The 25,772-nt window shown below is 37.8% G+C and overlaps 1 long non-coding RNA gene across 1 annotated transcript; it reads right to left on the bottom strand.

Moving 5' to 3' along the window:
- Window positions 1-3,716: 3,716 nt before the first annotated feature.
- LOC139363897 (uncharacterized) lies at window positions 3,717-9,104 on the bottom strand. Its single transcript, XR_011625059.1, has 3 exons — window positions 8,299-9,104; window positions 5,721-5,788; window positions 3,717-4,212 (listed from the first exon to the last, which is right to left on the bottom strand). It is a non-coding gene; the product is annotated as an uncharacterized lncRNA (long non-coding RNA).
- Between the last annotated feature and the right edge of the window lie 16,668 nt (window positions 9,105-25,772).

The raw sequence follows: 25,772 nt of genomic DNA, 5'->3' as shown, positions 1-25,772 counted from the left end.
GAGTAAAGTGAACTTAATTTCTAAGTATGTGAATTTTTAGTGTTATCCATTTCCAGAAACATTTATTACAATACTTAGATTGTAGGATCTCTTCTGTATTAGTCCATCCTTGTGCTGCTAGTAAAAACATACCTGGCTGGGCGCAGTGGCTCACGCCTGTAATCCCAGCACTTTGGGAGGCCGAGGCGGGTGGATCACAAGGTCAGGAGATCAAGACCATCTTGGCAAACACGGTGAAACCCTGTCTCTACTAAAAATACAAAAAATTAGCCAGGTGTTGTGGTGGGTGCCTGTAGTCCCAGTTACTCAGGAGGCAGGAGAATGGTGGGAACCCGGGAGGCAGAACCTGCAGTAAGCCGAGATCAACACTGCACTCCGGCCTGGACAACAGAGCGAGACTCCAAAACAAACAAACAAACAAACAAACAAACAAAAACACACCCAAGACTGGGTAATTTATAATGAAAAAAGAGGTTTAATGAATGGACTCACAGTTCCACATGGCTGGGGAAGCCTCACAATCATGGTGAAAGTTGAAAGAGGAGCAAAGTCATGTCTTACGTGGTAGCAGGCAAGAGGACATGTGCAGGGCAACTCCCCTTTTTAAAACCATCAGATCTCATGAGACTTATTTACTATCATGAGAACAGCATGGGAAAATCCTGCTCCCGTGATTCAGTTACCTCCCACCAGGTACCTCCCATGACACGTGGGGATTATGGGAGCTATAATTCAAGATGAGATTTGGATTGGAACACAACCAAACCATATCACCCTCTAATACATATAATCTAATAGAGACCTGGAAGAATATTCAGTTGGTCATACACACTGACACATACATTTCTATTTTAGTCTGATAGAAGCCAATACTCAGGAACTCTGGGTTTTAATTTGTAAACCTGTGTGATCTTGGGTTTTGGAAGCACTTAGACTTTCTGCTACTACATCACTTGACCCTGGGACCAAAGGCAGTAGGAATAGGCTGTGGACGCAAGCCACAAAGAGCTCCATGGAGAGAGTAAAACTCTGACATCTGCATCAGATGTAGGACTGAGTAACTGTAGGACTCTGTAGGACTACAGATGTAGGACTCTGTAGGACCATGAAAAGATGCACAGAAGGATTAATCAACTCAACTTGAACAGTTAGAAAAGGTGACACTGAGAAAGTATCATCTATTCTAGAAAATGGACAGGAATTATTGAGGTAAGAATGAAGGAGATGGGAGTGAGACAATGTCCCTAATAATGCCATGGCTTATGCAAGTGACCTCAGAAGTAGGGAGAGTATGTATAATTCAGTCTGACTGAAGATTAAATTGCAAGGAAGTAGGAGATGGTCAAGGGGTAAGACTAGAAAAGTAAACAGTAGCACTCAGCAGTGTTATTTATTTTATTCCCTGAAGTCTAACTGTGGGCCGCCATAGTTTCCTCAGTATGGAGTAGAGTCACAAGATACATGCAAGAAACTGTGAGAAGAGGATGTCAACAAATACCTAAAAATATTCTTTCTCATAAATCAGTAGACAAGTGTCCGAAACAGCTAGAAGCATAGTTTTTCAGTGAAGGTCTTAGAGTATAATAGGAGATTAAGTGGTGATATCTTGTTTTATCACGGTTTTCCCCGCCCAGTGTAACTAAGAATTCTTTCTTTGCATTTTGGACAAAGGCTGCTCTGATGCAAATCATCAGAGTGAGAGGGAGGTGATAAAAACACATGCCAAGAAAGACTGCATTTACGCCTTTTACCTGTGACAGAACAGAAGCCCACGCCATGCTTTTACCACAGAAAGGAAAAACAGAAAGTAGATTTCTGCACCAGCCTCTTATTAGTCCACGAAACAGGAAGGGAATGGGGTACAGGAGGATGACTTCTTGCATTTTAAAGCACAGTAAACTTGTTCACAAAAAAAAAAAAAAAAATTGAAAAAAAAGTAAACGAATAAGAAAATCAATGAGTGAATGAAAAAAGTATTAAATTGAGTAAGTAAAAGGAAAGGAAAATGAGGAAAATGAAATTTGGAGCTCTTAAGACATAAGAACATATTTGGCTAGAAATTTCATTGGCTGTGATTCAGATTTATAAATTGTTAAACATACCTCATTATAAGCCTGTTTAGATCAAATAAAATCATATATTTGAAAGCATATTATAAGCTGTACATGTGATAAAAAGAAAGTTATTACTATCTACTTTTAGTAGAGTTACCATAGGCTAATTGCATAAATTTCAAAAAGATGGAAAGACCATCTCAAAATGTAAGTATATGTGGAGTGTCTGATGTGCCTCATTTGCTACCGGGCATAGAACACTTTCAAAACACAGAACTTAGGAAGGAAGGTAATAGGGGTAGTTTCTCTGTCAAGCAAGACTTTCCACCAGATCAACAAATGAATTCAGTCACCCAAAGGAGCAGAAATGTCACAGTTGAAATTTTCAAACCAGTCAATGACCCTTAATATTTACAAATGGCTGTGCACCCAGGAATTAACACACTTAACTTTTTCCTGTTACGTCTATAGCAGACATGTACCCAGATTAAGGCTGTGCCCAGCCATCTGTTAGGGGAAATAAATGCCTGTATATTTTTTCCATCCCTTTCTCTTCCATTTCTCTTTTACTCTTTCTTTCTTAGTCTCATTCTAAAAAGGAATCTGAAATCCATGGTCACATACACAGAATGCAACAGAATAGAAATAAATAGATGAGGAAATCAGTATAGGATCAAAATGAAGGTGAGAAAACCGGGTGACTCTAGGGATAGAAATGCAAGCCTCATTGATAGGTTGATATTTTAGTTCTGAGCAACCCAGGGACCTAATGAGGCAATATGATTGTTCCAAGATACACAATAACCATGAGATGAAAGCCAACCACATTTTTAGGAGAAACATTTCAAATATAAACAGTGTTGAAATATTTTCATTCATCACTCTACACAACTGTTGGGCCATTGCAATAGAAATTTCCAAGTTTCCCACCACATATTAGAGACAAATTCCAGTCTAAATTGAATCTTATGAATTGTTTTTCCTTCTTTGCTGATGTAATGCAAAACATAAGGCGCATTAATAGAGAATGACTCTCATTTTGCTAAGGAATATGTTTGTTACATCACTAATTTGAAGCACCTGTTTCTTTAATAGAGGGTGGAGCTTTTTTCTTTTTACTTTATTAAATATTTTCTGCCTGTCTCATGCATTATATACCTCCGTGATGAATATGTTTTCATGCTGGGACCCTGCCTTAGTGGGGGTTAATTGATGAGGTCTATTCTTGTTTGGTTTATTGGCTTCTATGCTTACCCTCTTTTATTACCTAAATGTCAGCTCTTTATTGTTTCATCCACTTCCCAGCTGCTCTCAATATCCATGTAGGGGCCTGAGGGCTGGGCTGGGCTGAAACTCTCCCAAGTCTATGAGAAAGGGGTGGTGGTGGAGTGTCGGGGGGCGGTGCAATATAAACTAGACTCAGCTGAGCAGCCTGCTTCGCATTATGTGGGAAATGAGTTAGTGCCTTCTGTGGACATCCCTCACGCTCCTTTCTGTGTGCACTAAATTCCTTAGGTTGATAGAGCCTTGTATACACCTTGGAGCTCCCCTCAAATATTGGTTCCTAAGGAGAATTTCACCTATCACCGTAACCAGCTGCCTGCCTCACTCCTGTGTATTAGAAAAAAAGATTTGTATCTCGTAAACTTTGTCTTCATTTTTTATTGTTGCCATAACAGATTACTACAAGTTTAGTGGCTTAGAAAAACATCCATTGCAGCACACCAACATGGCACAAGTATACATATGTAACAAACCTGCACATTATGCACATGTACCCTAGAACTCAAAGTATAATTAAAAAAAAAAAAAAAAAAGAAAAACATCCATTTATTATCTCACACTTCTGTGGGTTAGAAGTCCCACACAGATTTCGCCAGGCTAAAATCCAGGTGTCAGCAGAGCTGTGTCCCTGACTAGGGCTCTAGGAAAGAATCTGCTTCCAAGCTCACTGACGTTGGCAGAGTCTAATTCCTTGCAGTTATATGACTGAGATTCCATTTCTTTGCAGGCTGTCAACTGCAGGCCATCCTCAGTTTCCACAGGCCTCTCTTCAGTCTTTGCACGTGGCTTCCTCCATCTCAGAACCAGCAACAGTGCACCAAATCCTTCTTATGCTTGGAATCTCTCTGATTTCCCTTTCTGCTGCATCTCCTTCCTGCCTCCTCAAATTAAAAAAAAAAAAAAAAAAAAAAAAATTGCGATTAAAGTGGGCTAACTTGAATGATCTAAGATAATCTCCCTAGGTTAAGGTCTGTAACTTTAATTAGACTTGCAATGTCATTTTTGCTGTTGAACAACATATTCACAGGTTTCTGGGATTAGGATATGGACGTCTTTGGGGGACCATTAGTCAGCCTAACACTTGCTCAGTTTGAAGCCTCTATGTAATTTCCGTTTGGGGTTTCTCAAGCTGCCTAGACTTTCAAGAGACTTTTTTCTGGCTTTCTACCTGTCAAGCCTCAATTAGACTGTATCTTAAAACCATTACCTATTTCCTGCAGGGTCTTCATTTACCTTATTTCCCTGTGTTTGTATGAGCAGCACCACCATCTCTCAGTGGCATATCAGTATCACTGCTACACCAGTTAAATGTTAACAAGTACCTATCCCCTCCCTACTCCTTCCCCAACCACCAAGCCAACACTCTTGATGTTTATTTTTAATAGAGAGGCTAGGAAAAACAAAACATCTTGGATTCACCTAAATAGCTATTATTTTCGTACACACAAAAGTCACATTACAGCCTATGGCTTTCTGCCATAGGCTTGGTATTATTACAAATACCAAGCTATATTTTTCTAGTACTCCCTAATATAACAGGAAAAGAGGCAATAAATCAGGAGTCTAAGAGCTCTGGACTTTTTTTTACAGGCTGTGTGTATTCTGAAAAGTTACAAAACATCTCAAGAAAACTCCATTTAGTCAGGCCAAGTGATAATTTGATAGAAAGATGAGACCTGAATGGTCTAAATCTATGCAAACTGCCAAACTAATGTAAAAATCATTTATCAGGTTTTATGAGATTTATGAAGTATAAATCTTTTGGGCTCTAGGTAGTTCTTAATGTGCATCTCACATTGTGTGCATATGAGAGAGTTTGAGTGATTATCTGTCAATGGAGAGCAGTAAGCTAATGACAGATGAGGAAGTAACCACTTAGATGACCTCTCCACAATCATTTCCACCTCCTGCTTTTTATGCCCTTGAGTGTGGGCCAAACTGAATGACTAGCTACTAATCAATTAAATACAGCACACCTGGTGGAAATTGCCATGGTTAGGTTACAAAAAGACTGCAGCTTCTGTCTCGGGCATTCTCTTGTTCTCTCTACCAGTGCTCTCTCTGTCCCTTTGGATGGTTCACTGTGGAGGAAGCCAAATGACATTTCCTGAAGCCTGCCTGTGGACAGGTCAATGTGAGAGAGTTTGGAAGAAGACGCACTCTCAATGTAACCTTGAGATGACTCTGGGTCTGGTCAACCACTTGGCTGCAACCTCATAAGAGGCTTTCAAAGATCTAGCTAAGACATGTCCATACCCCTAACCCACAGACACTGTAAAATAATAAACATTTGTTGTTTCGAGCTGCTAAGTTTGTAATTTTTTACACAGTAATTGATAATATGTATTACTAATTATAGATATGTAACAAATATATACTCACAGCGCAATTCAATCTTCAAAACCAACAATTTATGAACAGTTCCTAATAGTCTTTGTATCCAAAGCACTCTATTTAAAACAATGTGAATAAAAGAAAAAAGATTATCTTAGTAAAAAAGATGACACATTCAGAATGAAGTAATTTCCAGGCTGGGTGTGGTGCCTCACACCTGTAATCCCAGCACTTTGGGAGGCTGAGGAAGGCTGATCATGAGGTCAGGAAATCGAGACCATCCTGGCTAACATAGTGAAACCCCGTCTCTACTAAAAACATAAAAAATTAGCTGGGCGTGGTGGCGGGCACCTGTAGTCCCAGCTACTCAGGAGGCTGAGGCAGGAGAATGGCATGAACCCGGGAGGCGGAGCTTGCAGTGAACCATGAACCATGATCGCACCACTACGCTACAGCCTGGGAGACAGTGCGAGACTCTGTCTCAAAAAAGAAAAAGAAGAGCAGAATGAGGTAGTTTCCATAATAAATAAAGTAGTATGCACTTGATCTAATCATATTTGACACATAATTATTTTGTTTTATGAGGTACAGGCTCTATAAGAAGTTTGAGTCTGCCACCAACACATGAACAAACATTATTTAGTAAACCGATATTAGCCATAACTCCATTCTAAAACAGCTGTGCGACTTTGCCTACGTGGTTTAATGCTACTACAGTCATTAAATCTAGTCATTTGTTCTTGTACTAGCACTGTATTTGCCGATTTCTTCTGGATGAAGCATCAAAACATCCTAGAAATTTAAAGGACTATGATATAAAGCACCATGTATAGCAATGAGGAATACAAAAAATGAAGCCAGATGAGAAATCATGACACATGATTAAAATGTTTTTACTACAGTTTCCTTAGAGTTGGAATAGAGCCTATAAATTGGTAGGAAGTATATGGAGTCTCACAAATAGATTGAAATTATAAAAAAGCCACATAAACACAAATTTGAAATGTGAAAAATGTTAAAACCTAATTAATAGACAAAGAACTGTGAATTAACCAATAAAATATGTTTAAGGGGCACCTTATCAAGTTGGTAATGATAAAGAAGAAAACTAAATATTGGTGAAGCTGTAGTAACATGAATGCAGTAACAGGTTTCTTGGGAGCAAGGAATTTGTAGAGAGCTATCTGGCAACACGCATCAACTACCATAAAAAGTTGAACACTTTGATTCCTGATGCCCACATATAGAAATGTTTTCTAATAAAATAATATGAGATGTAGTCAAACATTAATGTAGAGAGATATCACGGGAGTGTAAATTAATAATAAATAAAAGGAAGAAAGGAAGAAGCCATCTTAAAATCCATCCTGGGAATGACATAGCAAAACACGACAAAACCATACCATGAACAATACCAAAAACAAGCCACACATACACGAAAACTATGTAATCATAATAGAAATAGTAATAGCCCATCTTAAAAACTATATAATATTTTAAAAGTCTATATGACAGAAATAATAATAGCATATAACAATTTCTGTGGTGTGGTGGTGTGTGCCCTTAATCCTGTCTACTGAAGAGGCTGAGGCAGGAAGATTACTGAATCCTAGGACTTCAAGCCTGCAGTGAGCTATGATCATACTACTGCCCTCCAGTCTGAGTGACAGAGTGAGACCGATATCTAAAAACTGTTTGTAAAGTTTATGCCTTTTATAATGTTAAGTTAAAATGATAGCATATAAAAATATTAAACAAGATTTTAATTTTGTATTCAGTGAGATCCTAGAAATCTAATTTTTATATTTATATCATGCTATGTATATATCCTGAAAAACAATGTTTCCAGTAAATGAATGTAGATACATTTTTTCTCTCTTTCCTTTGACTCCATATCAGAAGATTTTAGGAAGAGAGCTCTTGGTGAATTTGTTACCTAGTTTGATTCTTATACATCTTTTTACTTCTCTGAAGTTGGTATCAGTCAAGACTTATAACAGTTACATTGTATCTGCATGCGCACAACCTCCTTAGATAAAATTTTTCACTACATTAATTTTTTAAAAGCTACAGTAGTTCCGAAAATTATGATACATAATTTAATAGGGAAAGAAATGAAAATAAGCCATAAAATACATTCTTTAATTGTTGTTGTTGTTGTTGTTGTTTTTTGAGATGGAGTCTCTTACTGTGGCCTGGGCTGGAGTGCAGTGGTGTGATCTCGGCTCACTGCAACCTCCCCCTCCCGAGTTCAAGAGATTCTCCTGCCTCAGTCCAAGTAGCTGGGATTACAGGCACATGCTACCATGCCCAGCTAATTTTTTGTATTTTTAATAGAAGTGGGGTTTCATCATGTTGGCCAGGCTGGTTCCGAACTCCTGACCTTGTGATTTGCCCGCCTCAGCCTCCCAAAGTGTTGGGATTACAGGCATGAGCCACTGCGCCCCACCACATCCTTCAATTTTTACAGGAAATGTATTAGGCAAAGAACTGGCTAAAAGTCATCTATGAAGCATTTTAATGAATTATGATTTGGGAGGAGGAAATAAGGTGTGGATTATTTGTTGCTTATAATGTATATAAAATGTATTAATATGTGTTTGTGGATTGTTAGAGTAAAACTTACCCAGAAACCTTATTGCTACCTTCACCACTTTTGTCTCAGTGATAACTCTTGACTTTGCCCAAGAAAAATGTCGTTTTGAAATTCAAATTTCCAGTTCAATAGAAGTAAATAAATTCTTTAGCCACTGAATTTAAGAAGCAGATGGAAGTGGCAGATAACACGATCCTGTCTTCATTTCTAGAAGGTTAGAATCAGTTCATTAACTTTGGATAATGTCTTTTCCTGTTCTAAGTAAGTGAAATATTAATGGAGAAAGAACAAGGCAGGTCTGTGCCAGATTTTCTCAAACAAGATATACAGACTGCCATTAGTAAGCATTAGTAAGTAGACACATGGCCTTCTATCACTTTGGGGGCCACTAAGAATTATAAAAGAATGAGATTATTATAATTGTTGGAAAGCAACAACAACAATAATAACTACTAAAAGTGGGATGACATTCTCAAGAAAAATGAAGAAAAAGGGGAAAGGAAGAGAGAGAATTTCATGTCTTTCAAAATGAAAACATGCAAGTGCTTCATGAAAGAATCAAAGTGGCCACAAAGGTATTTACTGATTTCCTTTCTGGTCAGGCCTTCTCATGAATGAATGAGGTCCTGATGAATTCACATTTAAGTGATGCCTTTTTTGGTTTTCTAAAACAAGGATGTTATCCATACAGATAGGGGTCATACTCAATAAAAAAGATTTTACTCTTTTAAAAATACAGGTTACTTGTGGGGATGAACATCCTAGGACACTGAAGAATGAAGAAATTCAGGATATATTCTGAGATGCACACATAATAATGTATTCTTACAAGTTATTCTAAGCATAAATCACACATTCACACAATTTAACTGTTGCACAGATCGTACACTACCTAACCTATTGTCTTTGTCCATTTTATGTTGCTGTAACAGAATACCACATAAACCAAAGAAGTTGATTTCTTACAGCTCTGGAGGCTGAGAAGTCCAAGGTCAACGGGCTTGCAGCTAGTGAGGATTTGGAGTGAAATCTTCTTGAAGGCACAGACTAGTTCATTCATTTTTGCATCCCTAATAGAACTTAACAGCTTGCATTATAATACCCTATGTCCAAACTGTTTATAATTACACAATAGATGATGGGACACCCTACATATGAAAGTCACTTATTTTGCCTTAGCTGCAGTTCATTCTTCCATCCAGGCACTCATCACATTATTTTGCAAATATCCCCTTATTTGTCTCTTTCTTCCCACTAGATTGGAAGCTTATTAAAAGCAAAAAGTCTCTCATCTTTGTCTTCCTAACACATAGCCCACAGCATCCTGCTAATTGCCTCCCAGTAAATATGTAATTAATGAATATTTGGAATCCATTTTTGTAGTTTTTTTTTTTTTTTTTTTTTTTTTTTTTTGAGACGGAGTCTCGCTCTGCTGCCCAGGCTGGAGTGCAGTGGCCGGATCTCAGCTCACTGCAAGCTCCGCCTCCCGGGTTCACGCCATTCTCCTGCCTCAGCCTCCCAAGTAGCTGGGACTACAGGCGCCCGCCACCGCGCCCGGCTAGTTTTTTTTTTTGTATTTTTTAGTAGAGACGGGGTTTCACCGTGTTAGCCAGGATGGTCTCGATCTCCTGACCTCGTGATCTGCCCGTCTCGGCCTCCCAAAGTGCTGGGATTACAGGCTTGAGCCACCGCGCCCGGCCGTCCGTAGATTTCTTTATTTGTCAATCTTTGCTTCCCAAATAAATCTTTTTATATCAACGTCCAAATTATTTTACAAAGTTGTCATTTCACTAATGTTCTTACTATAAAGCACAATGTTTCTACCTATACAATATTCAGTAAGTTTGGGTCAGGGTCATATGGATGTCAAGGTGTTATGAAAAATCCACACTTTCTTTTTAGAGGCAGAGTCTCACTCTGTTCACTCAGGCAGGAGTACAGTGGTGCAATCTTGGCTCACTGTAGCCTTGATTTTTTTAGTTCAACCAGTCCTGCCTCAGCCTCCCTAGTAGCTAGGACTACAGGCATGCACCACCATACTCTGCCAATGTATTCTATTTCATTTTTTGTAAAGATGGCACCTCACTATGTTGCTCAGGCTAGTCTAGAACTCCTGACCACAAGAAATCCTCTAGCCTCAGCCTCTCAAAGTGCTAGAGTTACATATATAAGCCACCAAGTCTGGCCCTGCACTATCCAATATGGTAGCCACTAGCCAAATACCGCTGTGTACATTTAGAATTAAATAAATTCAGTTTAAAATTCTGTTCCTCAGTCACACATTTCAAGTGCTCAATAGCCACGTGTAACTAGTGGCTTCTCTATTTGGATGGCATAGGTTATAGAACATTTCCCCCATAGAATAGGCAGAAGGTTCTATTGGAAAGTACTATCATGGCATAGAACTTTAGAGAAACTCCCAGCTTTGTTTCTTTGTGTGTTTGTTTGTTTGTTTGTTTTTGAGACGGAGTCTTGCTTTGTCTCCAGGCTGGAGTGCAATGGCGCGATCTCAGCTCACTGAAACCTCCGTGTCCTGGGTTTAAGAGATTCTCCTGCCTCAGCCTCCCAAGTAGCTGAGACTACAGGTGCATGCCACCATGCCCGGCTAGTTTTTTTTTTGGTTGGTTTTTTTTTTTTTTTTTTTTTTTTTTTTGTATTTTAGTAAAGATGGGGTTTCACCATGCTAGCTCCCAGCTTTTACAGAGTGGACCGTTCAATTTTGAGGTGAGTCTGGGCATTGGTACTGCCAACTGACAACAATCCCCAAACAATAAACCTCTTTTGTCAACAAGGTGGCCAGTGAGCTTGCACAACTCAGTCCACTGCCCCCACCCTCCCTCAGAGATCTGATTCAAGAAGCCCCAGATGGGGGCAGAGGTGAGGTTTACAGCATTGAGAGCCTGCAGCAAATGGTTTTTACCTTCCTCGCTTTCTGGAGGGTGGTATCACTTTTAGGAAGTTCCCTTCAGTGCATTCAGAAAACTAAGAGCTAAATCCCAAGAACAAGCCCTCCTACTTATATTCAGTGACAGAGGGAGCATGGTCAATAAATATTGGCCACAAAGAACTCACAAGTAATGTTATTTGTCCTGAATGCAGTCTATTTGATGCATATGTTTTGCGACTCAGGTTCTTCTGTAAATGCTGTGCTGTTGTATAAACTATGAGACATTTGGAATTTGGTTTACATCTTAAAGCAAATAGTGCAATATGTTTCCTAGATTTCGCTAGGCCAATGTTATTTTGTAGGGTGAGTTTTGTGTTAAGTTATTAGGTTGGTGCAAAAGTAATTGCAGTTTTGCCATTTCTTTCATTGCAAAAAACTGTAATTTACTTTTGCACCAACGTAATATTTAAACACCAGGTGACCTCTAGTTCAACCTTTAGAGTCTTGCATTGAGTGTTTCAAGATAGGAACCACCAGGCAAAGGGCACCACTTCCCCTCAGTGTTCAAACTCTGCAAAACTACATGGAGCTTATACACCAGAGGTCAGACATGTTCCCTTTAGTGGAGTAATTTAGCAATGAAGATCCAGTTCATACTGTTTCCAAGAGGCATGTAGATAGGGCCTATCCCTTGATGAAAATAATTTTTTTTTAATTAGAGTAGTCAAAAACTATAAAATTCCAGAAGATTTCTGGTAAATTGTGGAGTCCTGCTGTGGTAAGTGAAGCCCCATATGTAAATATAAATGAATCATCCTGTGGTCTGTATTCACGTGTTCCCAAACAACTTGGCGTTTATTTCACTTTCACCAACACTACATTTAGATGCTATTATTAACATAAAGACAGCATGTAATTGGAGAATGGAAATTTTACCATTGTTGTTAGTCAAATAATACTTCGTTGAAAATTATAATCACTCTATTTCCTTCCTTTTCATGTTTTCTATTGCTCGTGTGTGTGTGTGTTTTAATTTTGGCTCTCACCCTCATCTTGACTCTCTCCATTCTTGCAGTTCCATGTTCCTCTGGTTTTCTTGGAAATAGTTTAAAATCCATATCCTTTTGGAAGTCTTCTTTGATTTACTAAGTCACACTGTCATCAAATCCCAATTAATTTTACTAAACTAATCTTAGTGAACAAGTGAAAGGACATTTATTGAGTTTGGTACATACATCTGTTTCTGTTTTCCACACAAATACATCTACCACAAGACTTATAGGGCATAATGGAACAAAAATCACAAACTATTTAAAAGATATAAAAAGACCTAACAATTCCAATCAAAAGCAAGTCCCTCATATAGGACATAAACCACTAAAGCAACGAAACACGTATGGGGAAAAGTGCTTCTTAAGATCATTTTAATATAATGTACAATCTCTTTCCGATTTCAATATAAGTTTAAGAATGCTTATCTCGGATGAAGGGAAGAACTAAATGTGTAAGTTATAACTTATAAATATTATCAGGGAAAATGCTAAGAAAAAGAGAAAAGAATGAATTTGCATACATATTCATGAATTCCTACACAGTTGTCTTTTTTTAACAATGGAGCAATGAGGCCGGGCGCGGTGGCTCAAGCCTGTAATCCCAGCACTTTGGGAGGCCGAGGCTGGTGGATCACGAGGTCAGGAGATCGAGACTATCCTGGCTAACACGGTGAAACCCCGTCTCTACTAAAAATACAAAAAAATTAGCCGGGCGTGGTAGCGGGCGCCTGTAGTCCCAGCTACTTGGGAGGCTGAGTCGGAAGAATGGCGTGAACCCAGGGGGCGGAGCTTGCAGTGAGCCGAGATCGCGCCACTGCACTCCAGCCTGGGAGACACAGCGAGACTCCGTCTCAAAAAAAAAAAAAAAAAAAAAAAAAAAAAAAAAAAAAAAAAAAAAACAATGGAGCAATGAAAATACAACGTGAATAAACTGGTGCTTTTTAAAAAGCTGATTGTAAATGGTCAACTGCACATTTCAATCTATTACTATGAAACATGGCAAATAATAGAGAGCCCCCCAAAGTGTGTAAGGTATATTTATTTCTCTTGATTTTTTTCATTTATGAACATGATTATTTATTTTGTTTATAATCTTCTGATTGGATTGATCAAGAAAGACATTCAACTTGGTTGAACAAGGTAGTCAAGAGTCTGCCCAACTGGTCTTTCTTAGAACAAAGTTACTAAGAAACAGTTCCTGAGTTCCTTACCCTGAGCTCATAATTAGTGGCAGCAGAGAGGGAAGAACAATCTAGAAGCTGGCAATTCAGAATGAGAGTAAGAGCACCCCAGCTTGCTCACAAACACTCCAAAAACTGAGAATGCCCTCATGACCATGAGAACATATCTGTTTCCTGTAATAAAATACCACAAATACCAGTTTCTCTCCTCCATTGTTACTTGTGATAAGCTGTATCCCACGGACCCAGTTTAGCCCCTTGATCAAAAGCACGGCTACAGACTAATAATATCCTCATTCAGCGAATGGGCCTATGAGTTCTTCTAACGTACCTGAACATTCAGACATATTGTTTCCATTTTTGCATTGTCTGAAATCTTCTGTCAGTACGGCAAGTGTGCCTTAACTGCTAAATAGTTTACCCCACTTAGACAAATAACTAAGGGCATGAAAATCCCCCGCCTTCAATAAATTCGGATACCTGTGAGTGCTGTTTTCACCCTCTAATCACCAGTACAAAAGAATTCCACCTTCTAGACTTAAATCTTACATCAACTGCTTCTGTCCTTCAGAAAATTATTTAATCTTTCTGGGTTTGTAATTTCTGATCTTTGAAATTAGAGTAGTGGTTTAAATTCCTTCCAGCTATACATTCTATTATTCTCTACTTGTATTTGATTTGTGTGACTAAATACCATCTTAGTCTGTTCTGAGTGTAAACTCCCCAAAAGAAGTAATAATTCCCAATCTAAATTATATAACATCACAGCACCTAAACTGGCATCAGGCAGCCTATGAAAGTCCGGTACATATGTAATGATGGTTCTCAAAGACACTGGTTTCAGGATTGAACTCTTAGTTTCACTGCCCCGTTGTGTCTGCTTCAAGTCAATGTGTTGAAGTGAGGTAGCCAATGAGTCAAACAAAAACTTGGAATAATTGTGTAATGTTTCAGTCTTGAGTCAGGAACTTGCCTCATGACCTATCAAATAAATATTAGGTCTGGGAAAATACAAAATTCTGATTTATCTTGTGTCAATTCAATTAGATACACTGCTGAGCACAGACAGTAGTTAGGATTATTGTTCAATAAAAGTTCATTCTACCTCTCCTTCACACTTTGCTTAGAGCATTTCTGCCTGCACCACTGATATTAGACTTGGCCACGAGACCTGTATTAGCCAGCGGAATGTTAGGAGACACAATGTAAGCACAGTCCTCACATGTTTACATGACTTGGCTTGACTTTTGGGCTCTAATGATCCGACATGAGTAGAATATGTCCCAGACAGCCACTTATTTCAGACTAGAAAGGAAAACCGAAGAAAACATAAAGGGACAGAACTATATCCAACCCACAGCCTGGAAAAAAACATCCAATCCTCAGCCTGAAGCAGGGCCACCTAGCTGAATTGACTTTAGATCAGCCAAACCCCAGCTAATCCACAGATCCTGGAGCATAAGAAAGAACGCAATTTCTGTAAGCCACTTGTTTTTAGAGTGGTTTTTTTATGTAACATTATTGTGGCAACACCTGACCAACAAAATGTGGATCTGACACAAAAACATATATTGGATCATTTACAGGACAATAGTTATTCATCTCTCCCTTTAGTACAACTATTAAGAACATAGGTTACCCAAAGTCCTGAACAGAACCAAGGTGTTTTAACCCACAAACAGACCAAGACCAAAATTGGGGGAAAAAGCCAAATCAAAAACTACTTTAGTGACAATGAAGTGCAAAAGAGATCAGAAGGCCAGAACTTATTTTATTTGACATAAAATAAAAGCAAACAGATACTAACTATTGATCTATTCAACAAATGGAAGAATCTCAATTTTTTTGTAAAGTAGAAGAAGCCAGCCACAATACACTACATATTCTATTATTTCATTTACAGCATGTTCTGGAAAAGGTAAAACTCCAGGGATAGATAGAAGATTAATGGTTGCTAGGGTTTGGGGGATGGAAAGGGCTAACAACAAAGAGACCACACACAAAAAAGTTTGGGAGTGATGGAACTGTTACATATCACAAGTATCGTGGTAGATACATGGCTCTATGCATTTGTCAAAAGCCATAGAACTGTATTCCAGAAAGAAAATTTCATAGTATACAAATTAACAATTTAAAATAACTCAGCAAAGTCAACAAATTGAAAAGTATCAGGCTAGCTGACCTTTAAATCTTACTTCCAGACCTAAATATTGATGTGATACATACCCCATTTTCTTTTATATCTTTTGTTACCTGGTACTTTTGCTATGAGTGAAAAGCATTACCTAAACCTACTTTGTATACTTTTTATGGCCATAATGAAATTATCTTCCAAAACACATTTGCAATGCACTGCAAGTTTTGTTATACTTTTATCTTCATAAAGAGCAAGCCATTGGATATTTACCAGTCCTTTGTTCTCTTAGGATAGTATTTGCAGTGGGCACTTGTAGATTGCAGTTAACCATAACCATGAAGCTGGCATAGAACAAAGAATTTGCATCTGCACAGTCTGTCTTAAGAGCCCCTGTGCCTTTCTTTTCCAAGAGGGATTGCATCTTTTAATTTAAGGTAAAAATGTAGAAAAAAAATCATTATTTTTTGCAAAAGATGTAAGTTTTCAGATGTGACATAAGAGTGAAGGCAAAGGGGCCGGGCGCGGTGGCTCAAGCCTGTAATCCCAGCACTTTGGGAGGCCGAGGCGGGTGGATCACGAGGTCAGGAGATCGAGACCATCCTGGCTAACATGGTGAAACCCCGTCTCTACTAAAAATACAAAAAAAAAAACTAGCCAGGCGTGGTGGCGGGCGCCTGTAGTCCCAGCTACTCGGAGGCTGAGGCGGGAGAATGGCGTGAACCCGGGAGGTGGAGCTTGCAGTGAGCCGAGATCGCGCCACTGCACTCCAGCCTGGGCGACAGAGCGAGACTCCGTCTCAAAAAAAAAAAAAAAAAAAAAAAAAAAGAGTGAAGGCAAAGGTTTCCCTTACTCTTTGGATACTCCTCTACATGCCTTCCAGAGGTCCCAATAATTCATGCCTCCTGGTATTTGCATCCTGGTTTACCCCCTTCTTATTTTGGATGAGGGTCACTCTCTGTAACCAATAGCATTCAGGAGAAGTGATGATATGTCATTTCCAAAATTAGATTGTAGAAATATTGCATCATCTTATTTAGATGAGCACCTTCTTGCCCTTGGATCACCCACTCTGGGGGGAAGCTGTGTCATGAGCAGTTCTATGATCAGGCCTATGTAGCCAGAAACAGAAACCTCCTGCCAAGAACTGCATGAGTCATCTTGGAAGCGACCCTCCCCAGTCATGCCTTCAGATGACACTGCAACCCTGCTGGCAGTCTTTACTGAAACTTCTTGAGAAATCTTGAGCCAGTACCACATAGCTAAACTGCTGCCAGATTCTTGACTCACAAAAACTGCAAGATGGTAAGACTTGTGTGTGTGTGTGTGTGTGTGGTTGGGTGGTGGCAGTTCTTTTATTGGGTAACAATAGATAACTAATACAATAATGTGCCCTCATATAAAAAACAAACAAAAGGTCCTGGGTTTTTGGCCTTGCCATGTTGTTTCTCCTCAGTTAGTTCTACTGAGGATCCATACCACTTGACTAGTTTAAGTTATAGTTTTGTTTGTTTGATGAATTGGAGCTCCTTATTGTTATTGACAATATAGATATTCTATTTTTAAACTGCTCTTGGTTCTGCTTTGATGGAAGATTTTCATTTCCTTTGCTCATCTGCTTTTGTTTTTTTCTACATTCTTGCCATACTTTACACATTGACTTTACCATCTGTGGCAGATTATAGATGGCCACAAATTCTTTGAAACTTCTCCCATCTAGGCGTGATATCTATTCACCCTCCTCTGGAATCTGGGTCTGATTACAACTGCTTTGACCAACAGAATGTGGAACTGACACTATGCCAGTTCCGGGCCTGCCCCCATATTCTCTTGAGCCCTAAGCAGTCATACAAGAGGTCCAATTACTCTTCCAGAAAGACTATATAGAGAGGTATTGAAACTATATGGAAAAGGGGGGATCCAGTTGAACCCAGCCTTCCAGTAATCCCTATCAAAATACTGGGTATCATTGAGTCTGACATTGACCTTCCTGAACAGCTCGGAATCAGATGAATACCAAGTAACTCCTATTAATGCCATGTGGAACAAAGGAATTGCCAACTAAACCTTGCCCAAATTCATAACCCTAGAATTTGTGAGATGTAGTACATTGGTTTTGCTTAAGTCACCAGGTTTTATAGTATAGAGATATATGTATTATTATTATATATAATTATGTATTTCACAAAAATATATAATCAGAATATTATCTATCAATTTATATATCTTCTAGTGTATTTTTTTTTGCATAAATTCTAATGACTTCTAAGTTTTAATATTTTCTTTTATTAGTTACTTGTTAATGTTTATCCCTTATCTTCATGCTTTAAATATTCTTTCATTGATTTCAACATATTTTTTATTTAAAATCACTTTTCTTCCTATTAGAAAATGTATTCTTGCCTTTACTCTAAGTATTATTTATTTTTAGCCTTTGAAAATGTTAATATCACCCACTGGTTAAAATTAGAGAACTGAGTGATATTTGAAAGAAAAAGAAAACGTTGCTATTTTTATCTATATACTTTTATAAGGTTTAAATGTTTACTATAGCAATGCACTTGTGAAGTGTTTTATACTTCAAAGGAAGAAAACAGAAGACCAAAAAAACTTCTATTTATTCTTAACTTTTTAATGTTTTGATTTCTAAATGTGTATTTAGCTTTATTATCAAGTTGTGATTCTACCCTTTTTTGGCAACTTACAACATTTAAATTCTGCTTTTTATCAGAATATATTTCAAACTCAATCCAATAAAAACTGTAATTTTGTATATTCTCAACCAATAGAGGAGATTTTGTATTAAAAAGTTAAAATAAATGTCAGTAGATAAGAAAAAAAAGCCAATAAAATATATCTAACATATATTTTATCACAATTAAAGTTGGGTCATCCAGAATATCTAAATGTCTTAATTTCTACAGCACCAAGCACTACAGAGCCTAGACATTTTGACCCAAAATTTCTGCTACTGGAAAAAAAAAAAAAAAGAAAAAGAAACTGAAGACTTCCTGAAATTCTAGTACCTCAAACCAATTGGAAAAAAACTTGTCTAATCCAATCAAGCAGGTCATCAGTGAGTAGTAACATAAACATGCACATAAATTTAAGTCAATATTTTTTTTAAATGCATACTGTTAAAGCCAAGATAAAAGGTATTACAGGAAACATCTTATTTCCATAAAATCTGAGTTTGGGTATCTTTTTGGACTACTCCTTGGAGGGCATTCAAGAAAGATGCCAAGACTTTAGCTCAGAGCCTGGAAAGGAAAAGAGAGGCAGGTGTGATTTTGTCCTTGAGAAAGGATTGGTTATAGCTACAACCAAGGGTCATCTGGTATGCTGAGTTAAGGAAAAACAGTGAATTTAGTCTGGCTACAGGCTTAAAAACAGCAAAGTACAGTCCAAACTTCTATAACCCTGCAGACAAGGATTAGGAATATTTACCTTAATGCATATCATACAGAGCTTCTTGAAATATGAATGCTTCCAGAGAACTGATCTTTATCATATTTCTATGGAGAAACAAGGTGGACAGAGTTTGAGTGGCTCCTCTAAAGGAAGTGGAAATGAGTCAGCACCCCCGAGATGTTGAGACTAATTACTTTACCTGACTTTCTGCTGCAGGATGAAACCAACTAGACTAGTGTCTGATTACTGACCTCCTCTGAAGAACACATGTCAATTCCCTGGGGTCATTAGACTCTTTATTCCCCCAAAACCTTTTGGCTGAGGTAGAGACCCAGAAATGGTAAATGACAGATTTGAGGGGTTGTAATCAATTTCCTGCTTCTCTGTCCACTGCTTTCTGTTGACTCTACATGATACTTTTTTCCTTGTTGACTTTAACAACATCCACCAGCACAGTCGTCTGTAGTTAAGAGTGAACAAAGTTACCTTTAGTTGTCTGTCTTCTCATTTAGAAAAAACAGGAGAAGATTATTATGGTCAAGAATAAGTCACCCACATAGAAAACCCTCTATCATGAAAATTGTAAAATGTTAGCACCAGTCTTACCTTTTCCACTAGCCTGAGACATGTTACTTGACTTCTGCGAACATCAACTTTCCACTGTCATTCTCAGGAGACTGAAGTAAATAAGAAGTTTTTAACAAAGACTTCGTGGACTTTGAGAGGTGGCGGTGATGGAGAAGAGAGCTTCAAATACTCAGAAATGTAGTGTAACTTTTAAATTGCATTTTTTGTTCTGAGAATAAGCTTTAATCATTTTTAAAGAGGTTTGTGACCTAAAATTGTTGAGAACTAAATATTTTTATTCTGTAAACATATATTGAATAAGTTCAAGGTCTTGGGTTAGGCAAAGTGGAAAATACAAAATGAGTGAGACAAGTACCCAAATCATCAAAATCAAATGTACAATATGCTACTGCCACAGAGATGAAGAGACCATAGTATTTAAAGAAGTGAGAGATTATAGCTGTCCGGAGGTAGGGAAGTGAGAATGGGGGAATACGTCAAGGAAAATAGTTCAGGTCTGTGCATGTAAAGAGAGCCAAGTAGTTGATGTAAAAAGAATAATAGGAGCTAAGCATAAAGGTGAAAAACCCTGTGGGTGGTGGCTGCAGTAGCTCACACCTGTAGTCCTAGCAATTTGGAAGGCTGAGGTGTGAGGATCACTTGAGGTCAGGAGTTCGAGACCAGACTGGCCAACATGGTGATACCTTGTCTCTATTAAAAATACAAAAATTAGCTGGGCATGGTGGCACATGCCTGTAATCCTAGCTACTTGGGAGGCTGAGGCACGAGAAGCGCTTGAACTCAGGAGGCAGAGGTTGCAGTGAGCTGAGATGGTGCCACTGCACTCCAGTCTGGGTGACAGAGTGAGACTCTGTCTCAAAACAAAACACCCTATGGGTGTGAGGCAACGATATGCAGTCAGACATATTCGGCTAAGATATCAGATATGGGGAGAAAAGAAGGAGGGCAGTAAAGCATACAGCCAAGTAATGCATTTTAAAAATAAAAATAGCACACACATGGAAACACAAAACTGGCTAAGGCTTATGCTAAGTCTATGCTAGTTCTTAGGGCTCAGTGGTTTTTAATTTTGCAGAAATATGTGCTTGACTTCTATTAATATGAAATATCCCACACCTGATGTCAGATAAATGTATGAATAAATAGGTAGACAGATAGATAGAAACTTCCTTTCAACTTATAGAATTACTATACATCTATGGATGTAATCTATGCTGTTAATTCTCAATATTCATGGAATTATGTATAAAAAAATTGCTGTGAGCATGGAATTAGCAAATACTGACACATTCTTCCTGGAGAAAAGACAGGAAGAGGTTCCTATAAGTCTCTGATCACACTTTTATCAACAGATCAATATATAACTTTGTTTTATGAATGTTTCTGTTTAAAGATATCTTTGCTTAAAGGTTGACTGAAGAACTGCCGAGTAAATAAATGTTGGTTCATGAACATTGAACTTATGACCTACAGCACTATAGGCCATATGTGAATTAAGCTTATCAAGCACAGATATATTTTCCATGAGGTTCATTGCAGCCTTCCTGTGCTTAGGAATACTAGTCAGCACTTTGGGACTACACTTCGGGGGCATTTTAAATGGTGAAATCACTAACAAGAAGCACACAAGAGCAAAAACCATGGCAATAAGTAGACTATAGAAGGACCCTTGTTTACACTATTAGACATGAAACAAAAAGGCAGAGTGCTTCCTTGTTTAACCTCAGCTGGGCACATGTGTATTGAACAAGTCAAATTTTTTTCACTCTGCTCATGTCTGTGAATAATCTCAAAAGTGCCCCAAGCATTTATTTTGGGTTACAAATAAATAAATTTCAGCAAGTAGGTGAATTTGTAAATATAGAAACTGTGAATAATAAATTTTGACTATAAATGTACATCTATGTGTGTGTGTGTATATATATATATGTGTGTGTGTGTGCATGTGTGTGTGTATCCCCAAAATTCTTATTTTAAAATTCTAACCTGTGACATGGTGGTATTTAGAAGGAAGGCCTTTGGGAAGTAATTGGGTGATGACATTGGAGCGCTTGCGAATGGGATTAGTACTCTTAAAAGAAAAGTCCAGGAGTGGAGCAAGATGGCAGAATAGGAGACTGCACTGATTGTCCCCACCATGTAGGAACACCAAATTTTAACAACTATGTACACAAGAAAAGCACCTTCATAAGAACAAAAAATCAGGTGAGCACTTACAGTACCTGGTTTTAACTTCATGTTGATGAAAGAGGCACTGAGAAGGGGAGAAAAAGTAGTCTTGCATTACTAAAGTCACCCCTCCCCCTAACCCCTGTGGCTGTGTGATATGGAGAACCTGTGCACTTGTGGAAGAAGAACACAATGACTGTGAGACTTTGCATTGAACTCGATTCTGCCCTGTCACAGCAGAAAGCAGAACTGAGCTGTAGTTAGCTAATGCCCATCCACAGGAGGAGCATTTGGACTGGGCCTAGCCAGAAGGAAATTACCCATCCCAGTGGTTGAACCTTGAGCTCTGGCAAGCCATGCCACCACAACCTAAAGTGCTATGGGGCTCTGAATAAATTTGAAAGGCAGTCTAGGCCACAAGAATTTCAACTCCTAGGAGAATTCTATTGCTGAGCTACACTCAAAGCCAGTTTGAGGGGGCACGCAACCTACTGAGATACCAGAAATGGTGGCTAAGGGAGTGCTTATGCCTCCCCTGCCCCAATCCTAGTCTGCATAGCTTATGGCTCCAAAAAAGAGTCCTTCCTTCTGCTTGAGGAGAGGAGAGGAAAGAGCAAAGAGATTTTCTCTTGCATCTTGGATACTTGTTCAGCCACAGTAGGATAGGGTACCAGGCAGAGTTTTGAGGTCCCCGTTCCAGGCTCTAGTTCCCAGACAACATATCTAGACACACCCTGGGCCAGAAGAGAACTTGCTGCCTCACAGGCCAAGAGAGAGTAGCATAACATATTTAAAGTGCTCAAAAACATTTACCCTAGAATAGTATATCTGGTGAAAATATCCATCAAACATGAATGAGAAATAAAGACTTTCCAAGACAAACTAAAACTAAGAAATTTCATTCATATCAGACCTTTCCTACAAGAAATTCTAAAGAGAGTATTTCAATCAGAAAGAAAGGACTTTTTTTTTTTTTTTTTTTTTTTTTTTGAGATGGAGTCTCGCTCTGTCACCCAGGCTGGAGTGCAGTGGCCGGATCTCAGCTCACTGCAAGCTCCACTTCCCGGGTTCAGGCCATTCTCCTGCCTCAGCCTCCCGAGTAGCTGGGAATACAGGTGCCCGCCACCTCGCCCCGCTAGTTTTTTGTATTTTTTTAGTAGAGACGGGGTTTCACCGTGTTAGCCAGGATGGTCTCGATCTCCTGACCTCGTGATCCGCCCGTCTCGGCCTCCCAAAGTGCTGGGATTACAGGCTTGAGCCACCGCACCCGGCCAGAAAGAAAGGACTTTAATGAGTAATAAGGAATCGTGTGAAGATAAAAAAACTCAGTGGTACGCAGAAAAAAATACAGAATATTATAACACGGTAACTATAGTGTATAAACTACTTTTAAGTAGAAAGGCTAAAAGATGAACCAATCAAAAATAATAACTATAACAACTTTTCAAGGCATAGTACAATAAAATTTTGTTGTTTCTACAACAAAAAGTTAAAAAGCAGGAAAATGAAGTTAAGGTGTAGAGTTTGTATTAGTTTTCTTTTTGCATATTTGTTTTTTATGCAAAGACTGTTAAACTGTTATCAGCTTAAAATAATGTTTTATAAGATAGTATTTGAAAGTCTCATGGTAACCTGAAATAAAAATAAACACAACAAATACACCAAAAATAAAAATCAAGAAATTAAATCATACTACCAGAGAAAATTATCTTCACTAAAAGGAATATAGAAAGGAAGGAAAGAAGGAAGAGAAGACCACAACAAACCAGAAAACAAATAGCAAAATGCCAGGAGTAAGTCTTTACTTCTCAATTATAACATTGAATGTAAACAGACTAAACTCTCCAATCAAGAGACATAGAATGGCTGAATGGATGAAAAACGAGACCCAGTGATCTGTTGCCTACAAAAACACACTTCACCTATAAAGACACACGTACACTAAAAATAAAGTGATGAAAAAGACATTCCATGCCAATGGAAACAAACAAGCCAAAAACAAAAAGCAGGAGTAGCTATACTTATATCAGACAAAACAGACTCCAGGACAAAAACTGTAAGAAGAGAGAGAACGTCACTGTACAATAATCAAGCAATCAATTCAGCAAGAGGACATAACAATTATAAATGAATTTGCACACAACACTGGAGCAACCAGTTATATAAAGCAAATATTGTTAGATGTGAAAGAGTGAGATAAATCCCAATACAATAATAGCTGCACACTTCAACAACCTACTTTCATCACTGGGCAGATATTCCAGACAGAAAATCAACAAGGAAACATCAGACTTAATCTGCACTATAGACCAAATGAACCTAATAGATATTTACAGAATATTTAATCCAATGGCTGCAGAATACATGTTCTTTTTCTCAGCACATGGATCATTCTCAAGGAAAGACCATTTGTTAGGCCACAAAACAAGTCTGAAAACATTAAAAAATTTAAAATAATGTCAAGCATCTTCTCTGACCACAGTGGAATAAAAAAACAAAAATAACAAGAAGATTTTTGCAAACTATACAAATAGATAAAAATTAAACAATGTGCTCCTGAATGAACAGTAGGTCAATGAAGAAATTTAGAAAAAATCAAAAAAAGTATTGAAACAAATGATAATGAAAACACAATGTACCAAAACCTGTGGGATACAGCAAAAGCAGTACAAAGAGGAATGTTTATAGCTATAAATACATGCATCAAAGCAGAAGAAAAGTTTCAAATAAACAACCTAGCAATGCATCTTTAAAAACCAGAAAAGTAAGATCAAACCTAACTCAAAATTAGTAGAAGAAAAAATAATAAAGATCAGAACAGAAATAAATGAATTTGAACTGAAGAAAACAATACAAAAAAATTAATGAAACAAAAAGTTGGTTTCTTGAAAAGTTTAACAAAATTGTCAAACCTTTAGCCAGACTAATTAGGAAAAAAAGAGAAGACTCAAATAAATAAAATCAGAGATGAAAAAGGAGATATTACAACTGATACAACAGAAATGTAAAGGATCATTAGTGACTACTATGAGCAACCATATGCCAATAAATTAGAAAATTTAGAAGATATGAATAAATTTCTAAACACTTGCAATTTACTGAGCTTGAATCATGAAGAAATTCAAAACCTGAACTGACCAATAGCAAGCAATGTGATTCAAGTTGTAATAAAAAGTATTCCAGCAAATAGAAGCCTGGGACCCAGGCTTCACTGATAAATTCTACCTATCAAACATTTAAAGAAGAACTAATACTGATCCTACCCAAACTACTCTAAAAAATAGATGAGAAGGGAATACCTCCAAACTCATTCTATGAGGCCAGTATTTCCCTGATAACAAAACCAGACAAAGACACATTAAAAAAGAAAACCATAGGCCAATATCTCTGATGAATATTGATGCAAAAATACTGAACAAGATACTAGCAAAATGAATTCAACAATACATTAGAAAGATCATCCTTCATGACCAGGTAGGATTTATCCCTGGGATGCAAGAATGATTCAACACACATGAATCAATCAATGTAATACATCACACCAACAGAATAAAGGAAAAAAACCATATGACCATTTTAATTGGTACTGAAAAGGCATTTGATAAAATTCAACATCCTTTCATAATAAAACCCCTCAAAAACCTAGGTATAGAAAGAACATACCCCAACACAATAAAAGCCATATGCAAGAGATCCACAACTAGTATCATACTGAATGGGGAAAAACTGAAAGTCTTTCCTCAAAGATCTGGAATAAGACAAGGATGCCTACTTTCACCACTGTTATTCAACAAAGTACTAGAAGTCTTAGCTAGAGCAATCAGACAAGAGAAAGAAAAAATGAAGAAGTCAAATTATCCTTGTTTGCAGATTATATAATCTTATATTTGGGAAAACCTAAAGACTCCACCAAAAAAAACTATTAGAACTGATAAACAAATTCAGTAAAGTCACAAGATACACAATCAACATACAAAAATCAGTTGCATTTTTATATGTCAACAGCAAACAATCTGAAAAAGAAATCAAGAAAGTAATCCCATTTACAACAGCTACAAATAAAATTAAATACTTAGGAACTA

The sequence above is a fragment of the Macaca nemestrina genome, chromosome 6 (genome assembly GCF_043159975.1).
Source record: "Macaca nemestrina isolate mMacNem1 chromosome 6, mMacNem.hap1, whole genome shotgun sequence".
Lineage (NCBI taxonomy): Eukaryota > Metazoa > Chordata > Mammalia > Primates > Cercopithecidae > Macaca > Macaca nemestrina.
Note: the sequence above shows the minus strand (reverse complement) of the source record. Positions and strands in the feature narration are given on the sequence as shown.